This window comes from Anolis sagrei, chromosome Y (assembly GCF_037176765.1).
Source record: "Anolis sagrei isolate rAnoSag1 chromosome Y, rAnoSag1.mat, whole genome shotgun sequence".
Taxonomy (NCBI): Eukaryota; Metazoa; Chordata; class Lepidosauria; order Squamata; family Dactyloidae; genus Anolis; species Anolis sagrei.
The window spans coordinates 37,745,050-37,764,177 of record NC_090035.1 but is presented as its reverse complement, the minus strand read 5'-3'; the positions used below and the strand labels follow the sequence as shown (position 1 = coordinate 37,764,177).

The following is a 19,128-nucleotide window of genomic DNA, read 5'->3' as shown; positions in this document are numbered from 1 at the left end:
GTTCATAATCCATGGTCCATCCCCGGCCAAACCACACCTGGGCGTAAAGTGGGTCAAGTTTGGTCATTAGATGAGGGTTGAGCAATCTTGGGAAGGGAGTGGAGGTACTTGAAGTCCCATCATCCATGGTGTTTCCTCCTCCAAACCGCACCAAGATGAAGAGAGGGTCATGGGGGCTCTGTGTGCTAAGTTTCGTCTTGATCAGTCATTGGATTAGGGTCGCAGTGGTTTCAGTGAGTAAACGTACTGCAAGTCCCATCATCCATGGTCAACCCTCCTCCAAAACTGCAGCAGGGTGTAGCGTGGGTCATGGGGGCTCTGTGTGCAAAGTTTGGTCTAGATTGGTCATTAGATGAGGGTTGCAGCAATCTTGGGAAGGGAGTGGAGGTACTTGAAGTCCCATCATCCATGGTATGTCCTTCTCGAAAGTGCACCAGGATTTAGAGTGGGTCATGGGGGCTCTGTGTGCCAAGTTTGGTCTTGATCAGTCATTGGCGAGGGTCTCTGTGGTCCCAGGAAGTGAGTGAAGTGACTGCAAGTCCCATCGTCCATTGACAAATTCTTCCAAACTGCACCAGGATGTAGAATGGGTCATGCAGGCTCTCTGTATAAATTGTGGTACTGACCCATTAATGTTAGCAGTTGTAATGATCTTAGGAAGGGAGTGCAGGTATTGCAAGTCCCATCGTCCATGGTACATCCTCCTTCAAGCTGCACCAGGATGTAGAGTGCATCATGGAGACTCAGTGTGCCAAGTTTGATCTTTATTGCTAATTGGATGAGGGTTGCAGTGGTCTCAAGAATTGAGCAAAGGTACTGCAAGTCCCATAATCCATGGTCCATCCCCAGCCAAACCATACCAGGACGTAAAGTGGGTCATGAGAGGTTTACTTGCCAAGTTTGGTCCTGATTAGTCATTGGATGAGGTTAACAGCGGTCTCAGAATGTGAGTGATGGTACTGCAAATGCCATCATCCATGGTTTATCCTCCTCCAAACTGCAGTAGGATGTAGAGTGGGTCTTGTGTGCTCTGTGTGCCAAGTTTGGTCTGTATTGGTAATATTCTGACAGGGCCCCTGGCCTTTCCTTTCCTCTCTTTGTCATCTCGGAATCTTGGAATTGTGGCTGGCCAATCAGAGACCATATGCAAATTTCTGTCATGTCCCTGTTTCTGTCATGAACCCTTTTCTCCACCAGGGGCTCCTGTTGAAGCAGGCCAATCAGGGACCATATGTAAATAGCAGCAGCCAGTCAGAATCTTGGAACTTTCAGGCTGGCCAATCAGAAAGCCGGCACATACACCACCACACATCCGCCGCATACAAGTTTTGACTTTTATTATATACTAGCTTGGGGACCCGGCGCTGCCCGGGTTATTTGAGAAAGGAATTGTATATCAAGGTTGGTCTTTATCAGTTATTTATATGGCTCGCAGTGGTCTCAGGAAGTTAGTGAAGGTACTGTGAGTCCCATTATCTGTGGTCCATCCTCCTCCAAACTGCTCCAGGATAGAGAGTGGGTTTTGTGTGCCAAGTTTGGTCTTGATCAGTCATTAGATGAGGGTTGCATGCAGTCTTGGGAAGTGAGTGCAGGTACTTGAAGTCCCATCATCCATAGTCTGTACTCCCCCAAATCTCACCAGAATGTTGAGTTGGCCATGGGGGCTCTCTGTGGCAAGTTTGGTCTTTATTGGTTTTTGGATGAGTCTCGCTATGGTTTCAGGAAGTCAGTGAAGGTACTGCAAGTCCCATAATCCATTGTCCATCCTTCAAACAGCACCGGGATGTAGGGTGGGTCATGGGGGTTGTGTGTGCCAAGTTTCTTCTTGATCGGTCATTAGATGAGGGTTGCAGCAATCTTAGGAAGGGAGTGGAGGTACTTGAAGTCCTATCATCCATGGTCTGTCCTCCTCGAAAGTACACCAGGATGTAGAGTGAGTCATGGGGACTCTGTGTGCCAAGTTTGGTCTTGATCAGTCATTGGCGAGGATCTCAATGGTCAGGAAGTGAGTGAAGTGACTGCAAGTACCATCATCCATTGACAAATTCTTCCAAACTGCACCAGGATGGAGAATGGGTCATGCAGGCACTCTGTGTAAATTGTGGTCCTGGCCCATCATTGTTGGCAGTTGTAATGGTCTTAGGAAGGGAGTGCAGGTATTGCAAGTCCCATCGTCCATGGTGCATCCTCCTCCAAACTGCACCAGGATGTAGAGTGCATCATGGAGACTCAGTGTGCCAAGTTTGATCTTTATCGCTAATTGGATGAGGGTTGCAGTGTTCTCAAGAATTGAGCAAAGGTATCACAAGTCCCATAATCCATGGTCCATCCCCAGCCAAACCACACCAGGACGTAAAGTGGGTCATGAGAGGTCTATGTGCCAAGTTTGGTCCTGATCAGTCATTGGATGAGGTTAACAGCGGTCTCAGAATGTGAGTGATGGTACTGCAAGTCCCATCATCCATGGTTCATCCTCCTCCAAACTGCAGTAGGATGTTGAGTGGGTCATGGGGGCTCTGTGTGCCAAGTTTGGTCTGTATTGGTAAATTTCTGACTCAGCCCTGGCCTTTTCCTTTCCTCTCTTTGTCATCTCGGAATCTTGGAATTGAGGCTGGCCTATCAGAGACCATATGCAAATTTCCTTCTGTCATGTCCCCGTTTCTGTCATGAACCCTTTTCTCCACCAGGGGCTCCTGTTGAAGCAGGCCAATCAGGGACCATATGCAAATAGCACCACAGCAGCAGCCAGTCAGAATCTTGGTACTTTCAGGATGGCCAATCAGAAAGCCGGCACATACACCGCCACACATCCGCCGCATACAAGTTTTGACTTTTATTATATACTAGTTTGGGGACCCGGCGCTACCCGGGTTATTAGAGAAAGTGGGTAATGGCGGTTCTGTATGCCAAGTTTGGTCTTTATTGGTCATTGGATGACGGTTGCATTGTTTTCAGGAAGTGAGTGAAGGTACTTGAAGTCCCATCATCCATGGTCCACCCTCCTCCAAACAGCAGCAGGATATAGAGTGGGTCATGGGGGCTCTGTGTGCCAACTTTGGTCTTTATCAGTCATTGGGTGAGGGTGGCAGTGATTTCAGTAAGTGAGTGAAGGTACTGCAAGTCCCATCATCCAAAGTCCATCCTCCTTCAAACTGCAGCAGAATGCAGAGTGGGTCATGGGGGCTCTGTGTGCTAAGTTTGGTCTTTATCGGTCCTTGGATTAGGGTCGCAGTGGTTTCAGTAAGTGAGTAAGGGTACTGCAAGTCCCATCATCCATGGTATGCCCTACTCCAAACCACAGTAGGATGTAGAGTGGGTCATGGGGGCTCTGTGTGCCAAGTTTGGTTTTGTTCGGACATTAGATAAGGGTTGCAGCAGTCTTGGGAAGGGAGTGGAGGTACTTCAAGTCCCATCATCCATGGTCTGTCCTCCTCAAACGTGCACCAGGATGTAGAGTGGGTCATGGGGACTCTGTGTGCCAAGTTTGGTCTTGATCCGTCATTGGCGAGGGTCTCAGTGGTCTCAGGAAGTGAGTGAAGTGACTTCAAGTCCCATCATCCATTTCCATGTTTTTCCAAACTGCACCAGGATGTAGAGTGGATCATGTGGGCTCTCTGTGCGAATTGTGATCCTGATCCATCAATGTTGGCAGTTGTAATGGTCTCAGGAAGGGAGTGCAGGTATTGCAAGTCCCATCGTCCATGGTGCATCCTCCCCCAAACTGCACCAGGATATAGAGTGTGTCATGGAGACTCAGTGTGCAAAGTTTGGTCTTTATCGGTAATTGCATGAGCATTGCAGTGGTCTCAAGAATTGAGCAAAGGTACTGCAAGTCCCATAATCCAAGGTCTATCCCCAACCAAACCACACCAGGATGTAAAGTGGGGCATGAGAGGTCTATGTGCCAAGTTTGGTCCTGATCAGTCATTGGATGAGGTTAACAGCGGTCTCAGAATGTGAGTGATGGTACCGCAAGTCCCATCATCCATGGTTCATCCTCCTCCAAACTGCAGTAGGATGTAGAGTGGGTCATGGGGGCTCTGTGTGCCTATTTCGGTCTGTATTGGGAGTGTTCTGACCCAGCCCCCGGCCTTTCCTTTCCTCTCTTTCTCATCTCGGAATGTTGGGTTTGAGGCTGGCCAATCAGAGACCATATGCAAATTTCCTTCTCATGTTCCCGTTTCTTCCATGAACTCTTTTCTCCACCAGGGGCTCCTCTTGAAGCTGGCCAATCAGAGACCATATGCAAATAGCACCACTGTGGCAGCCAATCCGAATGTTGGAACTTTCAGGCTGGCCAATCAAAACGCTGGCACATACTCCTCCCGCCACACCGCCACACATCCGCCACATACAAGTTTTGACTTTTATTATATGTATAGATATATATAGATATAGATATAGATATAGATATAGATAGAGATAGAGATAGAGATAGAGATAGAGATAGGGATAGGGATAGGGATAGGGATAGGGATAGGGATAGGGATGGAGAGGGAGAGGGAGAGGGAGAGGGAGAGGGAGAGGGAGAGGGATAGAGATAGAGATAGAGATAGAGATAGAGATAGAGATAGAGATAGAGATAGATAGATATAGATTTAATGTTATTATTTTAAAGGTGGAGAGCTCAAGTAAAAATAAGTTACATACATATAGTATTATTTCTTTTCCTCTGAAGGAGTTCACAGACGTCTCGCTTCCCCAAAGTGAAAAATTCCCCAAAACAATGGTAAGAATATATGTATTTATATTGTTGTGGCTGTGTATATGTTATTATTGTTGTTGTATATGTATATGTATATATGTATGTGTGTGTGTGTGTATATATATATATATATATATATATATATATATAAATACTAGATACATGTTTTTTTAAATTTATTTATAAATTTGTCCAACAAAATGTATAAGCATACATTCTTCTCTCTTTTTATAGTACCTCAGACAAAAGAGTATGACATATTATATACAATCTAACATCTTTAATCATATTTCTTATAATTCTTTTTAAATTTCCATTATAACTTATGCTTTATATAACTCTATCACACATCTTTTATCCGCTTATACATATCGTATTTCTTTATAATTATTATTATTATACCGTTCCCCCCTCCCTTCCCCTTCCCCTTAGTTTGTGCCCCCTTCACCAGGACCAACCAACTCATGTTGTTTCACCATTACAAAATATAATTTCTCCTGCTGGCTTATACCCCTTTCCCTCATTAAAAATATACTCAATAAATTTTCCCCATATTTTCCAAAAGTCTGTTTGTTTGCATATTTTCCTTTTAATTTTAATATTGCAAGTTAGCTTATCATTAATCACTATATTCCAATTTTCCCTATACCATTCTTCTAATTGAATTTCTTTTTTTCTTTCCAGCTTTTTTTGCTATTAACAATTTAGCTGCTGTTATCAAATTAGAAACCAATTCTTTCTCCTCTTGTAAAGGAATTATATTATCATGTATAAGTAATAATGCTATTTTTGGTGTAATCTCAGTCTCTATTTTTTATTGCTCTTATTTCTTTGAATATGCTTTCCCAAAAATTTTGTATAATATTACATGACCACCACATGTGAAAGTACATCCCTATTTCCTGACAACCTCTCCAGCCCTGATTTGAGTAAATTTTTTTATCAATCTGATTTAATCTAATGGGAGTTAGATACCAACTCCATATCATTTTGTGGTGATTTTCTTTAATTCTTATAGACATATATTTTAGTATTCTCATATTCCATATGTTTGCTCATTCTTGATTATTCGTTTTCCCTCCAAGTCTGTTTCCCATACTTCCTTCAAATAATCTTGTTCCTGTTCATTCATTAATAATAGCTTATAGATATCACTTACTGTGTCTTTTAATATTCTCTTCTTTACTCTCCCTTTGAGTTATCTTTTCTATTTTTGTGTATTTCCTACCTCCATTATACTTTTTCCTTATATCACTTGACCATTTATCCAATTGTAGATACTTGTACCAATCTAAGTCTCCTAATTCCTTTTTTATCCTTTCCATATTTATCATTTTCATATCTGTCTTTTACTTTCATTAAACCTCTTCCATTAAGTTCTACTTCAAATTCTTTTTTCAAATTTTCTGGGAAGTTTTCTGTCATTAAAACTGGCATGATAGGATAAATACCGAGCATTAGGGTTATTTTATATCTCCCCCAAATCTCTAAAATATTTTTTAAAAGGAGAATGTTTAAATTGTTATATCATTTCTTTTTACCCTTTCCTCTATTACCTCTATAAAATGTATTCTAATTTCAGTCCTAATTTTTTACCATCTTCTTCCAGCCACTACAAGCTCTTTTGTTTTGCTAAACTTTCTACTATATAACTTATTTGATTTGAATGATCATATAACTTGAGGTTTGGTAATCCAAGACTTCCCTTTCCTGTGATTTATACCATAAACTTTTATTTATTCTAGTTTTTTTGTTCCCATTACAATACAGATTTAACACGTTTTGCCAGATTTTTATTTCTTGATCTGAAATTTTTACAGGTAGCATTCTAAATAGAAATGTTAGTTTGGGTAATATCTTCATTTTAACTAATGCTATCCTACCGAACCATGATAATTTGAGCTTATTGTATTCCAGTAATTTCTTATCAATTTCCTTTCTTAATTTGGTTAGATTATTTATTTCTAAATTTTTAAAAATCTTTAGTTATATTTATTCCTAAATATTTAATTGTTTCTTTAATTTTAATTTTCCCCTCTTGTTTTATATTTTTATCTCTTCTTCTCGATAATTAAATATCATCATTTCTGATTTGTTCCAATTAATTTGTAACCCTGTCATTAATCCAAATTCTGTTAAATGAGTCTTGATTTTCTCTCATTGTTTTATTGAATGTTCCATTGATAAAAGGGTGTCATCTGCAAACAAATTTATTTTATATTTCTGTTTTATTCCTATTCCTTTTATACTACTCTCATCTCTAATTACATTAGCTAATAGTTCCATTACAATTGCGAATAAAATTGGCGAAGGAGGGCATCCCTGTTGCGTGCCTCGTGTTATATCTATTTTCCCTGTTAAACCATCATTCACCATTACTTGGGCATAATTTTTTGAATATAATTTATCAATTAGGTTTCTAAATTTTTCTCCAAATCCAAATTTAGCTAATATTAATTTTATTGTCTGCCAGGATACACTATCAAATGCCTTATAAATATCCAGAGCTAATACTCCTGCCACTAAATTTCTTTTTTTAATACTATGAATTACGTTTAATACTCGACCCATTAAATTTGACATTTGCCTTCCTCCTATAAATCCACACTGATCCTCTTTAATATATTTATATATTAATTTATTTATCCTTTTAGCCAGTGTGGCAGTTAATATTTTTGCATCTTGGTTTATTAATGAGATAGGTCTGTATGATCCTGGGTCTCTAGGGTCTTTATTGGGTTTTAATATCAAAGTGATCAATGATTCTTCCCATGATGGCATAATTTTTCTCCTTTTATTATTTTATTATATAGATCTTTTAATTTAGGTATCAATAATGTTTTATATTTTTTGTAATATTCTGGTCCCAGCCCATCCAGTCCTGGAGTCTTTCCAGGTTTTAAATTGTCTATAATTTCCTCAATCTCTTTCTCTGATATTGCTTGTTCCGTAATTAATTTATCTGTTTCTTGGATCTTTATTTTATTGTCTTTATATATATACTCTTCAACTTTCTTTCTAGAAGCTTCATTTGCTGTATATAGCTCCTGATAGAATTCCTGAAAAAATAGTATTTTATCCTCCGTTCTCATGCACTGTTTTCCATCTTTATCTTTAATCACAGTTATCAATTTCTTTTGTTTCCTAGTTTGTGCTGCATTAGCTAATAACTTAGAGTTTCTATTACTGTACTCAAAATACTCTCTGATTAAATAAATCAGATTTCTCTGTGCCTTTTCAATCCCTCTTTTTCTCAGTTCTTGTCTTTTTGCTATTTATTTTACATAACTCATTCTATTTTGTTCTGTCATATATCTTCTCTCTAATTTCTTGATTTCTGCCTCTAATTTTTTTCTTCTGCCTCCTGTTGTTTTTTTAAATGATGATATTCTTTAATGAAGACTCCCCTAGCCACTGCCTTCATTGTATCCCATACTATTGCGACAGAACATTGGCTATTGTCATTTATCTCCCAAATTTCCTCTAGTTCTTTTGCTATTTTTCCTGATTTTTTTTATCTTCTAGTACTCTATTATCAATTCTCCATCTTTTAGCTAACCTATAATTTTTTAAATTTGTATTATAATACTAATTGGTGCATGATCTGAAGTTTTTATAATCTCTATTTCGGTATCTTGAGTTTTAGAAATTACATCTTTTGAAACAAAGAAATAATCTATTCTCGAGTAATTTTTATGCACTGAGGAGTGGAAAGTAAATCCTTTTTCATTACCCTTTATCATTCTCCAAACATCTATCAATCTCTCTTTAGTTATTACTTTATTAAGTTCTGTTATATTCCTTTCCCCATTTTCTTCTTTTGTTGGGTGGGATTTATCCAGTTTTCTATCCATAACTCCACTGAAGTCCCCTCCTAAAATTACATACCCTATTTTAATTTCTTCTAACTCTTTAAAAATCAATTCATAAGATTCTTTCTGTTTTGTATTTGGTGCATAAATATTAACCAAAGTATAATATATCCCCTCCCATAGACGCCTGAATCATCACATACATTCCCATTTCATCTTTTTTTGTTAGTACCATGCTAAATCCACTACTATTCTTAATTATAATTGCTACTCCTTTTGCTTTCAAAGTGCCCATAGTGTTTTCATATATTATAGTTCCCTTTAATTTCAGTTCATTTAAACCTTCTCATGATTTGTGAGTTTTTTGCAAAAAAAAAAGTCCTCCTTGGCTTTAAGAATCTGATTTGTAATCCTCCTTTGTTTACATGATTCAAGCCCGTGACAGTTCCACGATATCAGGATATCAGCTTAACTCAATCCAGTACTTGTTCGCGTTCTTCTGTTTCTTGGTTGGTCCCTGTTAAGAGAATCACCCTAATGTGTTATCCTCCTCCCCTCCCGCCCTTTCTCCCCCCTCCTTCCCAAATATCCCTCCCCCTCTTTTCTTCCCCAAACTTCCCCTCTCCCACCGAGCCCTGGAACTTTTTGTCCAGGACATGGCTTAATCATAGCCTTTCGGTGGGAGAGGGGGGATCCACTTTACTCCCGACCAGCAGCCAAACCACAACCTCCCAATGGTTCTATATTAAATTTATATTCTTCTCTCCAATGTATTTATTTTTGTTTCAAAAATATTCCTTAAAGGATGAAAAAATTGTATCTATCTCCATAACTATATCCATATCCCCATCCATATATGCATACAAAACATACATATATGTGTATATATACATACATGCATACACACCCATATACAGTAACATACATAGATACATTTATACATATTCCCAATTATCTTCATTATTATTTCTACAATTCAAATACCCCTCCTTTTTATCAAATTAATTGAATTATCCCTTTATAATACTTATTGTTATTATTACAATTTCTTCAAATTTATTAATTAGTATCACTATCCATACAGTACTTATTTCTTATTGTCTTGTTGTTTCTTCTTTCTTCTTTTCTTCTTTACTTCATATTTCTTTACTTTGTCCTTTTAGTCCTCTCTCTTCTTTCCCTCTGCACCTCCTGCTTCTCTTTCTTTCACTTTCCATCCAGGGAGCCTTGTGGTTGTTCAAACAGTTCTTCCAATAGTCTCATTTCTTGATCCACTGATGTTATATTGTAGCTTTTCCCCGCGTATTTGAATAGGGTATCCCCATTTGTACAATATACCCTTATCGTGGAGTATTATGGTACAAGGGCACATTGTCCTTCTCCAGCTCACAGTCTCTGGACATAAGTCCTGAAAAATTTGGATTTTACTTTCTTGAATTGCTTGTGTGGTGGATTGATTTCTGATGGCTTGCATGAATTGATCTTTATAGTAATAACTTGAAAATATTATAACTTCCCTAGGCTTGAAGATTGTTTTTCCGACTCCAACATTATGAGTACGATCAAACTGAGACTGCTGCCAATCCTCTTTCATTATTTCCTGGATCCAGTTTATTATTGTTTCTCTTAGATTTTTGAAAGTCTCTGTTTGGGTTTCTGTAAAGTTCCTGATCCTGATGTTCACTCTTCTATCTTTGTCTGCCAATGAGATAAAATTCAAATCATGTCTGTGACAGACAATTTGTAGCTGATGTAGATCTTTAGTGCTGGTTGCCAACTGCTGTTCCACTGTTTCCATCTTTGTCCCCAAGGAGTCAGTCTTTCTAAAGAAGTTTTTTTCAGCCTGCTCTGCAACTTGTAGTTCCAGATTCTTAATACTGGATGTGATCTTTTAGGTGCTTTCCAAAATCATACTTTTTAATTCTTCAATTTGTGTCTTAAACTGTCCTGAAAGTTCTAAGTTTGTTGGTTCTTGGGACTCCTGAGGCTGTTTGGGAATTGCTCCCTGCTTTTCCCTCAGTGGTCCTTTGTCATGCTTTAATGCCATTAATACTTCTTCTTCTTCCTCCCTTTCTTCTTGTCTCTCTGTCTTAGAAGCTCTTCGCACAGACAGTCTGTCTAAGCTTCTATCTGACGGTTTTATTTTAGATCTTAAGAAGTATTCTGTAACGTTTGCACCAGTTAGTTTAGATTTACAGTCTTTATCTCTTCTAACAGACATTAATCATGACTTGTTTTCTTATAATTGCATGCCAGGAACGATCTGAGCAGATCGGTCTGAAAATGAAAGTAGCTATTAGCTTTTAACTCTCATTTTTGATCAGTTCATTAATGCTCCCTTGTTCTGCTTTTCTCAGTTCATCTGAAGATATTGATTACTCATTGTGATCCTGTTGTACTTTGGAGTTTTAGCTCATTATATTTTCCTCCCTCAGGAGCTCACAAATTTAGCTGCTGTTCATCAAGATGTGGCTCTGCCCATCCCACATATGTATTATTAATAAACTTAATACTGTGTATTAATATATGTGTGTTTTAGAATTATATATGTCATTATCACACCAGCAGTGACTTAGTTTCTCAAGTCGCTCCTGACATGAAAAAATCCTGTTATATGTATATCTATTATTATTGCTACTATTATGTATATGTATATATATATAAATACACACACACACACAAAGTGGCCCCTCGCTACTTTACAGTCCGCTTATCGCAGACTCGCTGTTTTGGTTTATTTTTTTTTAAAAGAATTTAAGTTGTGAGGTAACACTGTGTATATAAGAGACCCATAGCTTCCCCTTCACCGCCCTTACCTTCATCTTCCTTCTCCTTGTCACTGCATGGGGCCTCTTGCTGCCACTTGGGCTTCATGTAGTGTCTCAGCAAGAGGCCCAGGTGGCAAAGAGGAGAAGGAGGAGGAAGAAGGTAAGGAGGGTGAGGGGGGGGAGATCTGCCCCTCACCCTCCTTATCTTCCTCTTCCTCCTCCTTGTGGCCGCATGGGGCCACTTGCTGCGGCTTGGGTCCTGTGACTGAGGAGGCGCCGCTAGGCCCAAGTGGCAGCAAGACACATGTGGCAAAAAGGAGGAGGATGAGGAAAGTAAGGAGGGCAAGGTGGAAGAAGAGGTGCCCCTTGCCCTCCTTATCTTCCTCCTCCTCATGGCCACATGGGGCCTCTTGCTGCCACTTGGGCCCTGCAACTGAGGAGGTGTTGTGGGACCCAATCAGCAGCAAGAGGCCCAGGTGGCAAAGAGGAGGAAGATGAGGAAGATAAGGAGGGAAGAAGAGCCACCCCCTCTCCCTCCTTATCTTCTTCTTCGGCCTCGTCACCACATGGTGCCTCTTGCTGACGCTTGAGCCCCATCTGGCCTCACAGCAAGAGGCCCAGGTGGTGAAGAAGAGGAGGAAGAGGAAGGTAAGGAGGGCGAGTGGGAAGAAGAGCCACTCCCTCGCCCTCCTTATCTTCCTCTTCCTCCTCATCGCCGCATGGGGACTCTTGCTGCTGCTTGGGCCCCATGACTGGGGAGGCATTGCAGGGCCCAAGCAGCAGCACAAAGCCCAGGCAGTGAAGAAGATGAGGATGAGGAAGGTAAGGAGGATGGAGGGGAAGGAGAGGCCCCTCACCCTTTTTACCTTCCTCTTCCTCCTCATTGGAATGTTATTTATCGTGGTTGGTCCAGGAACATAACACCCATGATAAGTGAAGGACCATTGTGTGTATGTATGTGTGTGTATGTGTAAATACATAATGTATAATAGTAATATAGTTTTGTGTATATCTATTATATCTATTCATTATTATGTCTTTTATGTCTCCTCCCTCTCTTTATTTCCTGATCCTTCTCTCACCAACCTCTCTTTTTCCTGCCCCTCCCCTCACTTCCTGTCTGCAGCCAGATGCTGACCCCATTACTTCCTGCCCCTCCCCCGGCAGAGAGGGCAGTACTTCCTGCCCTAAAGCAGACACTAGGCACTGCCTTCACCGACCGACAGAAGAGGGCCCAAGCTCTGCACAGGAAGCGGGTCGGGCGCAACACCACCACCCCTGCCCTTTAACCTTTGACCTCCCCCACTTGTCCCTTTGACTCCTCCACTTCCTTCCTCATTGAAAAAAAGAAACAAAAACAGCAACAATTGTGTTCTTCATTCTTTCAGTAGTCTCCAAATTATATTATATATTTTATCTATATTGCATATATGTTATATATATATATATATTATATTGTTTTTGTTTTAAATCACATTTATATTTTTATATAATACTAGCTTGGGGACTCGGCACTGCCCGGGTTATTTGAGAAAGGAATTGTGTATCAAGGTTGGTCTTTATCAGTTATTTATATGGCTTGCAGTGGTCTCAGAAAGTTAGTGAAGGTACTGCGAGTCCCATCATCTGTGGTCCATCATCCTCCAAACCTCATAAGAATGTTGAGTTGGCCATGGGGGCTCTCTGTGCAAAGCTTGGTCTTTATTGGTATTTGGATGCATGTCGCTGTGGTTTCAGGAAGTGAGTGAAGGAACTGCAAGTCACATCATCCATCGTCCGTCCTACTCTGAACAGCACCGGGATATAGAATGGCTAATGGGGTCTCTGTGTGTCAAGTTTGGTCTTGATTGGTTATTAGATGAAGGTTGCAGCAGTCTTGGAAAGTGAGTGGAGGTACTTGAAGTCCCATCATCCATCATCCATGATCCAAACAGCACTGGGATGTAGAGTGGCCCATGGGGGCTCTGTGTGCAAACTTTGGTCTTGCTCGGTCTAATGACCTAATGATGAGGGTTGCAGCAGTCTTGGGAAGTGAGTGGAGGTACTTCAAGTCCTATCATCCATGGATCATCATGTTTGAAACAGCATCAGGATGTAAAATGAGTCATGGGGGCTCTATGTGCCAACTTTGGTCTTGATCAGACATTGGATGAGATTCGCAGAGTTCTCAGAATATGAGTGAAGGTACTAGAAGTCCCATCATCTATGGTCCATCGTGCTTGAAACAGCACCAGGATGTAGAGTGGGTCATGGAGGCTCTGTGTGCCAACTTTGGTCTTAATCGGTCATTAGATGAATGTGGGAACAGTCTTGGGAAGTGAGTGGAGGTACTTCAAGTCCCATCATCCATGGTCCATCCTGCTGGAAACTGCACCAGGTTGTAGAGTGGGTCATGCGAGCTCTCAGTGTGAATTGTGGTCCTGATCCATTATTGTTGGCAGTTATATTGGTCCTAGGAATGGAGAGCAGGTATTGCAAGTTCCATCGTCCATGGTGCATCCTCCTCCAAACTGGAATAGGATGTAGAGTGGGTCATGGGGGCTCTGCATGCCAAGTTTGGTCTGTATTGGTAATTTTCTGACACAGCATAAGGCCTTTTCCTCTGTTCTCTTGTCACCTCAGAATCTTGGAACTTTCAGGCTCGCCAATCAGAGAGCATATGCAAATAGTACCAAAGTGGTAGCCAATCAAAAATCTGGCACATACACAACCCTATGTGCGCCACACTTCCGTTCGCCGCACTTCCATCTGCCGCATACAAACACTCCCTTTTATTACATACTAGCTTGGGGACCCGGTGCTACCTGGGTTATATGAGAAAGGAATTGTGTATCAAGGTTAGTCTTATCAGTTATTTATATGACTTGCAGTGGTCTCAGGAAGTTAGTGACGTCCTATCATCTGTGAGTCCCATCATCTGAAGTCCATCTTCCTCCAAACTGCTCAGGATGGAGAGAGGATCATGGGGGCTTTGTGTGCCAAGTTTGGCCTTGGTTGGTCATTAGTTAAGTGTTGCAGAAGTCTTGGGAAGTGAACGGAGGTACTTGAACTCCCATCATCCATAGTCTATTCTCCCCCAAACCTCACCAGAATATTGAGTTGGCCATGGGGGCTCTCTGTGCCAAGTTTGGTCTTTATTGGTGTTTGGATGAGTGTCGCTGTGGTTTCAGGAAGTAAGTGAAGGTACTGCAAGTCCAATCATCCATCCTCCATCCTCCTTCAAACAGCACCGGGATGTAGGGTGGGTCATGGGGGCTATGTGTGCCAAGCTTGGTATTGATTGGTCATTAGATGAGTGTTGCAGCAGTCTTGGGAAAGGAGTGGAGGTACTTGAAGTCCCATCATCCATGGTCTGTCCTCCTCGAAAGTGCACCAGAATCTAAAGTGCACCAGGATCTAAAGTTTGTAGGCGGAAGACGGGAGGTGTACATGGCAGGATTCTGACTGGCTGCCATTGCAGTAAAATTTGCATATGGTCTCTGATTGGCCACCCAAACATTCCAGGATCCTCAAGTGGCTTATAGGGGAAAGGAAATTTGCATATGGTTTCTGAGTGGCTAGCCTCAACAGGAGCCCCTGGTGGTGAACAGGGTCAATGAGAAGCAGGGACATGAGAGAAGGAAATTTACATATGGTTTCTGATTGGCCAGCTTCAACAGGAGCTTTCTGATTGGCTGCCACTCTGGTGCTATTTGCATATGGTTTCTGATTGGCCAGCCTCAATTCCAAGATTCCGAGATGACAAAGAGAGGAGGGCTCTGTGTGCCAAGTTTGGTCTTGAGCAGTCATTGGCAAGGGTCTCAGTGGTCTGAGGAGATGAGTGAAGTTACTGCAAGACCCATCACCCATCTCCAAATTTTTCCAAACCACACCAGGATGTATAGTGGGTCATGCGGGCTCCCTTTTTGAATTGTGATCCTGATCCATCATTGTTGACAGTTGTAATGGTCTTAGGAAGGGAGTGCATGTATTGCAAGTCCCATCATCCATGATGCTTCCTCCTCCAAACTGCACCAGGATGTAGAGTTCATCATGGAGACTCAGTGTGCCAAGTTTGGGCTTTATAGGTAATTGGATGAGGGTTGCATTGGTCTCAGGAATTGCGCAAAGGTATTGTAAGTCCCATAATCCATGGTCCATCCCTGGCCAAACCACACCAGGACGTAAAGTGGGTCATGAGAGGTCTATGTGCTAAGTTTGGTCTAGATCAGTCATTGGATGAAGGTCACAGCGGTCTCAGAATATGAGTGATGGTACTGCAAGTCCCATCATCCATAGTCCATCCTCCTCCAAACTGCAGTAGGATGTAGAGTGGGTCTTGCGGGCTCTGTGTGCCAAGTTTGGTCTGTAGTGGTAATTTTCTGTCACAGCCTCTGGCCTTTTCCTTTCCTCTCTTTGTCATCTCGGAATCTTGGAATTGAGGCTGGCCAATCAGAAACCATATGCAAATAGCACCAGAGTGGCAGCCAATCAGAAAGCTCCTGTTGAAGCTGGCCAATCAGAAACCATATGTAAATTTCCTTCTCTCATGTCCCTGCTTCTCATTGACCCTGTTCACCACCAGGGGCTCCTGTTGAGGCTAGCCACTAAGAAACCATATGCAAATTTCCTTTCCCCTATAAGCCACTTGAGGATCCTGGAATGTTTGGGTGGCCAATCAGAGATCATATGCAAATTTTACTGCAGTGGCAGCCAGTCAGAATCCTGCCATGTACACCTCCCGTCTTCCGCCTACAAACTTTGACTTTTATTATATGCTAGCTTGGGGACCCGGTGCTGCCCGGGTTATTTGAGAAAGGAATTGTGTTTCAAGGTTGGTTTTTATCAGTTCCTTATATGGCTCGCAGTGGTCTCAGGAAGCTAGTGAAGTTACTGTGAGTCCCATCATCTGTGCTCCATCCTCCTCCAAACTGGATCAGGATGGAGAGTGGGTCATGGGGGCTCTGTGTGCCAAGTTTCGTCTTGATTGGTCATTAGATGAGTGTTGCAGAAGTCTTGGGAAGTGAGTGGAGGTGCTTGAAGTCTCATCATCCATGGTCTGTCCTTCTCGGAAGTGCACCAGGATGTAAAGTGGGTCGTGAAGGCTCTGTGTGCCAAGTTTGGCTTTGATCAGTCATTGGCAAGGGTTACAGTGGTCTCAGGAAGTGAAGTCACTGCAAGTCCCATCATCCATCACCAAATCCTTCCAAACCACACCAGGATGTATAGTAGGTCATGGGGGCTCTCTGTGTGAATTGTGATCCTGATCCATCACTGTTGTCAGTTGTAATTTTCTTAGGAAGGGAGTGCAGGTATTGCAAGTCCCATCGTCCATGGTGCATCCTCTTCCAAACTGCAGCAGGATGTAGAATGCATCATGGAGACTCAGTGTGCTAAGTTTAGTCTTTATCAGTAATTGAATGAGGGTTGCAGTGGTCTCAGGAATTGAGCGAAGGTACTGCAAGTCCCATAATCCATGGTCCATTCCCAGCCAAACCACACCAGGGCGTAAAGTGGGTCATGATATGTCTATGTGCCGAGTTTGGTCTAGATCAGTCATTGGATGAAGGTCAAAGCGGTCTCAGAAAGTAAGTGATGGGACTTCAAGTCCCATCATCCATGGTCCATCCTCCTCCAAACTGCAGTAGGATGTAGAGTGGGTCTTGCGGGCTCTGTGTCTATATTGGTAATTTTCTGACACCGCCTCTGGCCTTTTTCTTTCCTCTCTTTGTCATCTCAGAATCTTGGAATTGAGGCTAGCCAATCAGATACCATATGCAAATAGCACCCGAGTGGCAGCCAATCAGGAAGCTTCTGTTGAAGCTGGCCAATCAGAAACCATACGCAAATTTCCCTCTCTCATGTCCCCGGTTCTCTCATTAACCCTCTTCGCCATCAGGGGCTCCTGTTGAGGTTGGTCAATCAGAAACCATATGCACATTTCCTTTCCCCTCTCAGCCACTTGAGGATGCTGGAGTTTTCAGGTTGGCCAATCAAAGACCACATGCAAATAATACCACATTGGCAGCCAATCAGAACTCTGCCACATACACTTCCCTACCTACGTCCATCACACACATATAAACTTTGACTTTTATTATATATTAGCTTGGGGACTCGGAGCTGCTCGGGTTATTAGATAAAGTGGGTAATGGCGGTTCAGTATTCCAAGTTTGGTCTTTATTGGTCATTGGATGACGGTTGCATTGTTTTCAGGAAGTGAGTGAAGGTACTTGAAGTCCCATCATCCATGGTCCACCCTCCTCCAAACAGCAGCAGGATATAGAGTGGGTCATGGGGGCTCTGTGTGTCAAGTTTGGTCTTTATCGGTAATTGGATGAGGCTTGCAGTGGTCTCAGGAATTGTGCGAAGGTACTGCAAGTCCCATAATCAATGGTCCATTCCTGGCCAAACCACACCAGGGCGTAAAGCGGGTCATGAGAGTTCTATGTGCCAAGTTTGGTCTAGATCAGTCATTGGATGAAGGTCACAGCATTTTCAGAAAGTGAGTAGGATGTAGAGTGAGTGAAGGTACTGCAAATCCCTCAGGCCCTTTCCTTTCTCTTCTCATCTACTTGAGAATGTTACAAAGTTGTTGTTTTTTTATTTTTGTGATTGTGTCAGGAGCGACTTGAGAAACTGCAAGTCATTTCTGGTGTGAGAGAGTTGGCCAAGGACATTGCCCAGGGGATGCCAGGATGTTTTGATCTTTTACCATCCTTGTGGGAGGCTTCTCTCATGCCCCTGCATGAGGAGCTGGAGCGGACAGAGGGAGCTCATCCACGCTCTTCCTGAATTCAAACCTGAAACCTGTGGGTCATCAGTCCTGCTGGCACATGGGTTTAACCCTCTGTGCCACCAGGGGCTCCTGTTGAGGCTGACCAATCAGAAACCATATGCTAATTTCCTTTCCACTCTCAGCCACTAAAGGATCTTGGAATGTTTTGGTTGGCCAATCAGAGACCATATGCAAATTGTACCACAGTTGCAGCCAATCAGAAAGCTGCCACATACACCTTTATTATCTTTTCTGTGTGCCTCTTGTTCTTTAGAGGTCTGGGCTATTCAATTTAATTTGATGTTTCTTTGTTCAAGTTTATTGTTCGCCGCTCTAATAATTGCATTCATTATTACTATTTGTTTTAGAATGTTCATCCATTTGATTTTGGTTTATAGCTTCATTTCTGGAATGATCATCTAAGTTCAACACTGGATTTGTTATAAAAGTACAGTTGACCACTGTGTTTTGACCGCTTTTCAGTTTAGATGTCTTATTTGTCCACTTCAGTTATTCTTCTGTAAAATAGAGTGGCACAGTCCATCCATTACATTAGTGGTTCACAATCTATGATCCATGGATCACCAGTGGACAAAAATATGGTTTGTGGCCTCACCATAACTACACCATTGCCTCGAAACCACTGCAAAACCTTCTTAAAGTGTTGAGGCAACGGAGATGTCAGGAGGGAAGAGGCTGACTACCCACTAAAGATTATTACTATCACATCAGCTCTTAATTATTAAATATGGTTTTCTGTGGGCGAGCAGATGGCAACTAATGGATGACATATGTCCTGTATCAGAAACTAGTGCTGATATGGTCTATCCAATGCAATTTTCTGAATCAGCGCCACAAATAACCAAACCAAATCGAAAGTTGACCTAAAACCAATTTGTAATCCTTTTGGTACTAATGTTGGAGTGTGACCCCTGGTCAAGTGGTTCCCTGATCAAAGTGGTCCCTTGTCAAAAAAAGGTTAGGAACCACTCTATTAGATGGTGCTATCATCAATTATTTAAAGAACAGATTAAAGAGAGAAAGCAAATCCAATTAAGTTCCAAACGCTAAGAGGAATGTTGTTAT

At 41.8% G+C, this 19,128-nt stretch overlaps 1 long non-coding RNA gene across 1 annotated transcript in view; it reads left to right on the top strand.

Moving 5' to 3' along the window:
- LOC137095172 (uncharacterized) overlaps positions 1–12,660 on the top strand; it is a 34,417-nt gene extending 21,757 nt beyond the window's left edge. Inside the window, exons 2-3 of the long non-coding RNA XR_010908802.1 lie at positions 4,679–4,729; positions 12,412–12,660. This is a non-coding gene — a long non-coding RNA (uncharacterized lncRNA). The remainder of the gene's footprint in view (positions 1–4,678; positions 4,730–12,411) is intronic.
- The last annotated feature ends 6,468 nt before the right edge of the window (positions 12,661–19,128 follow it).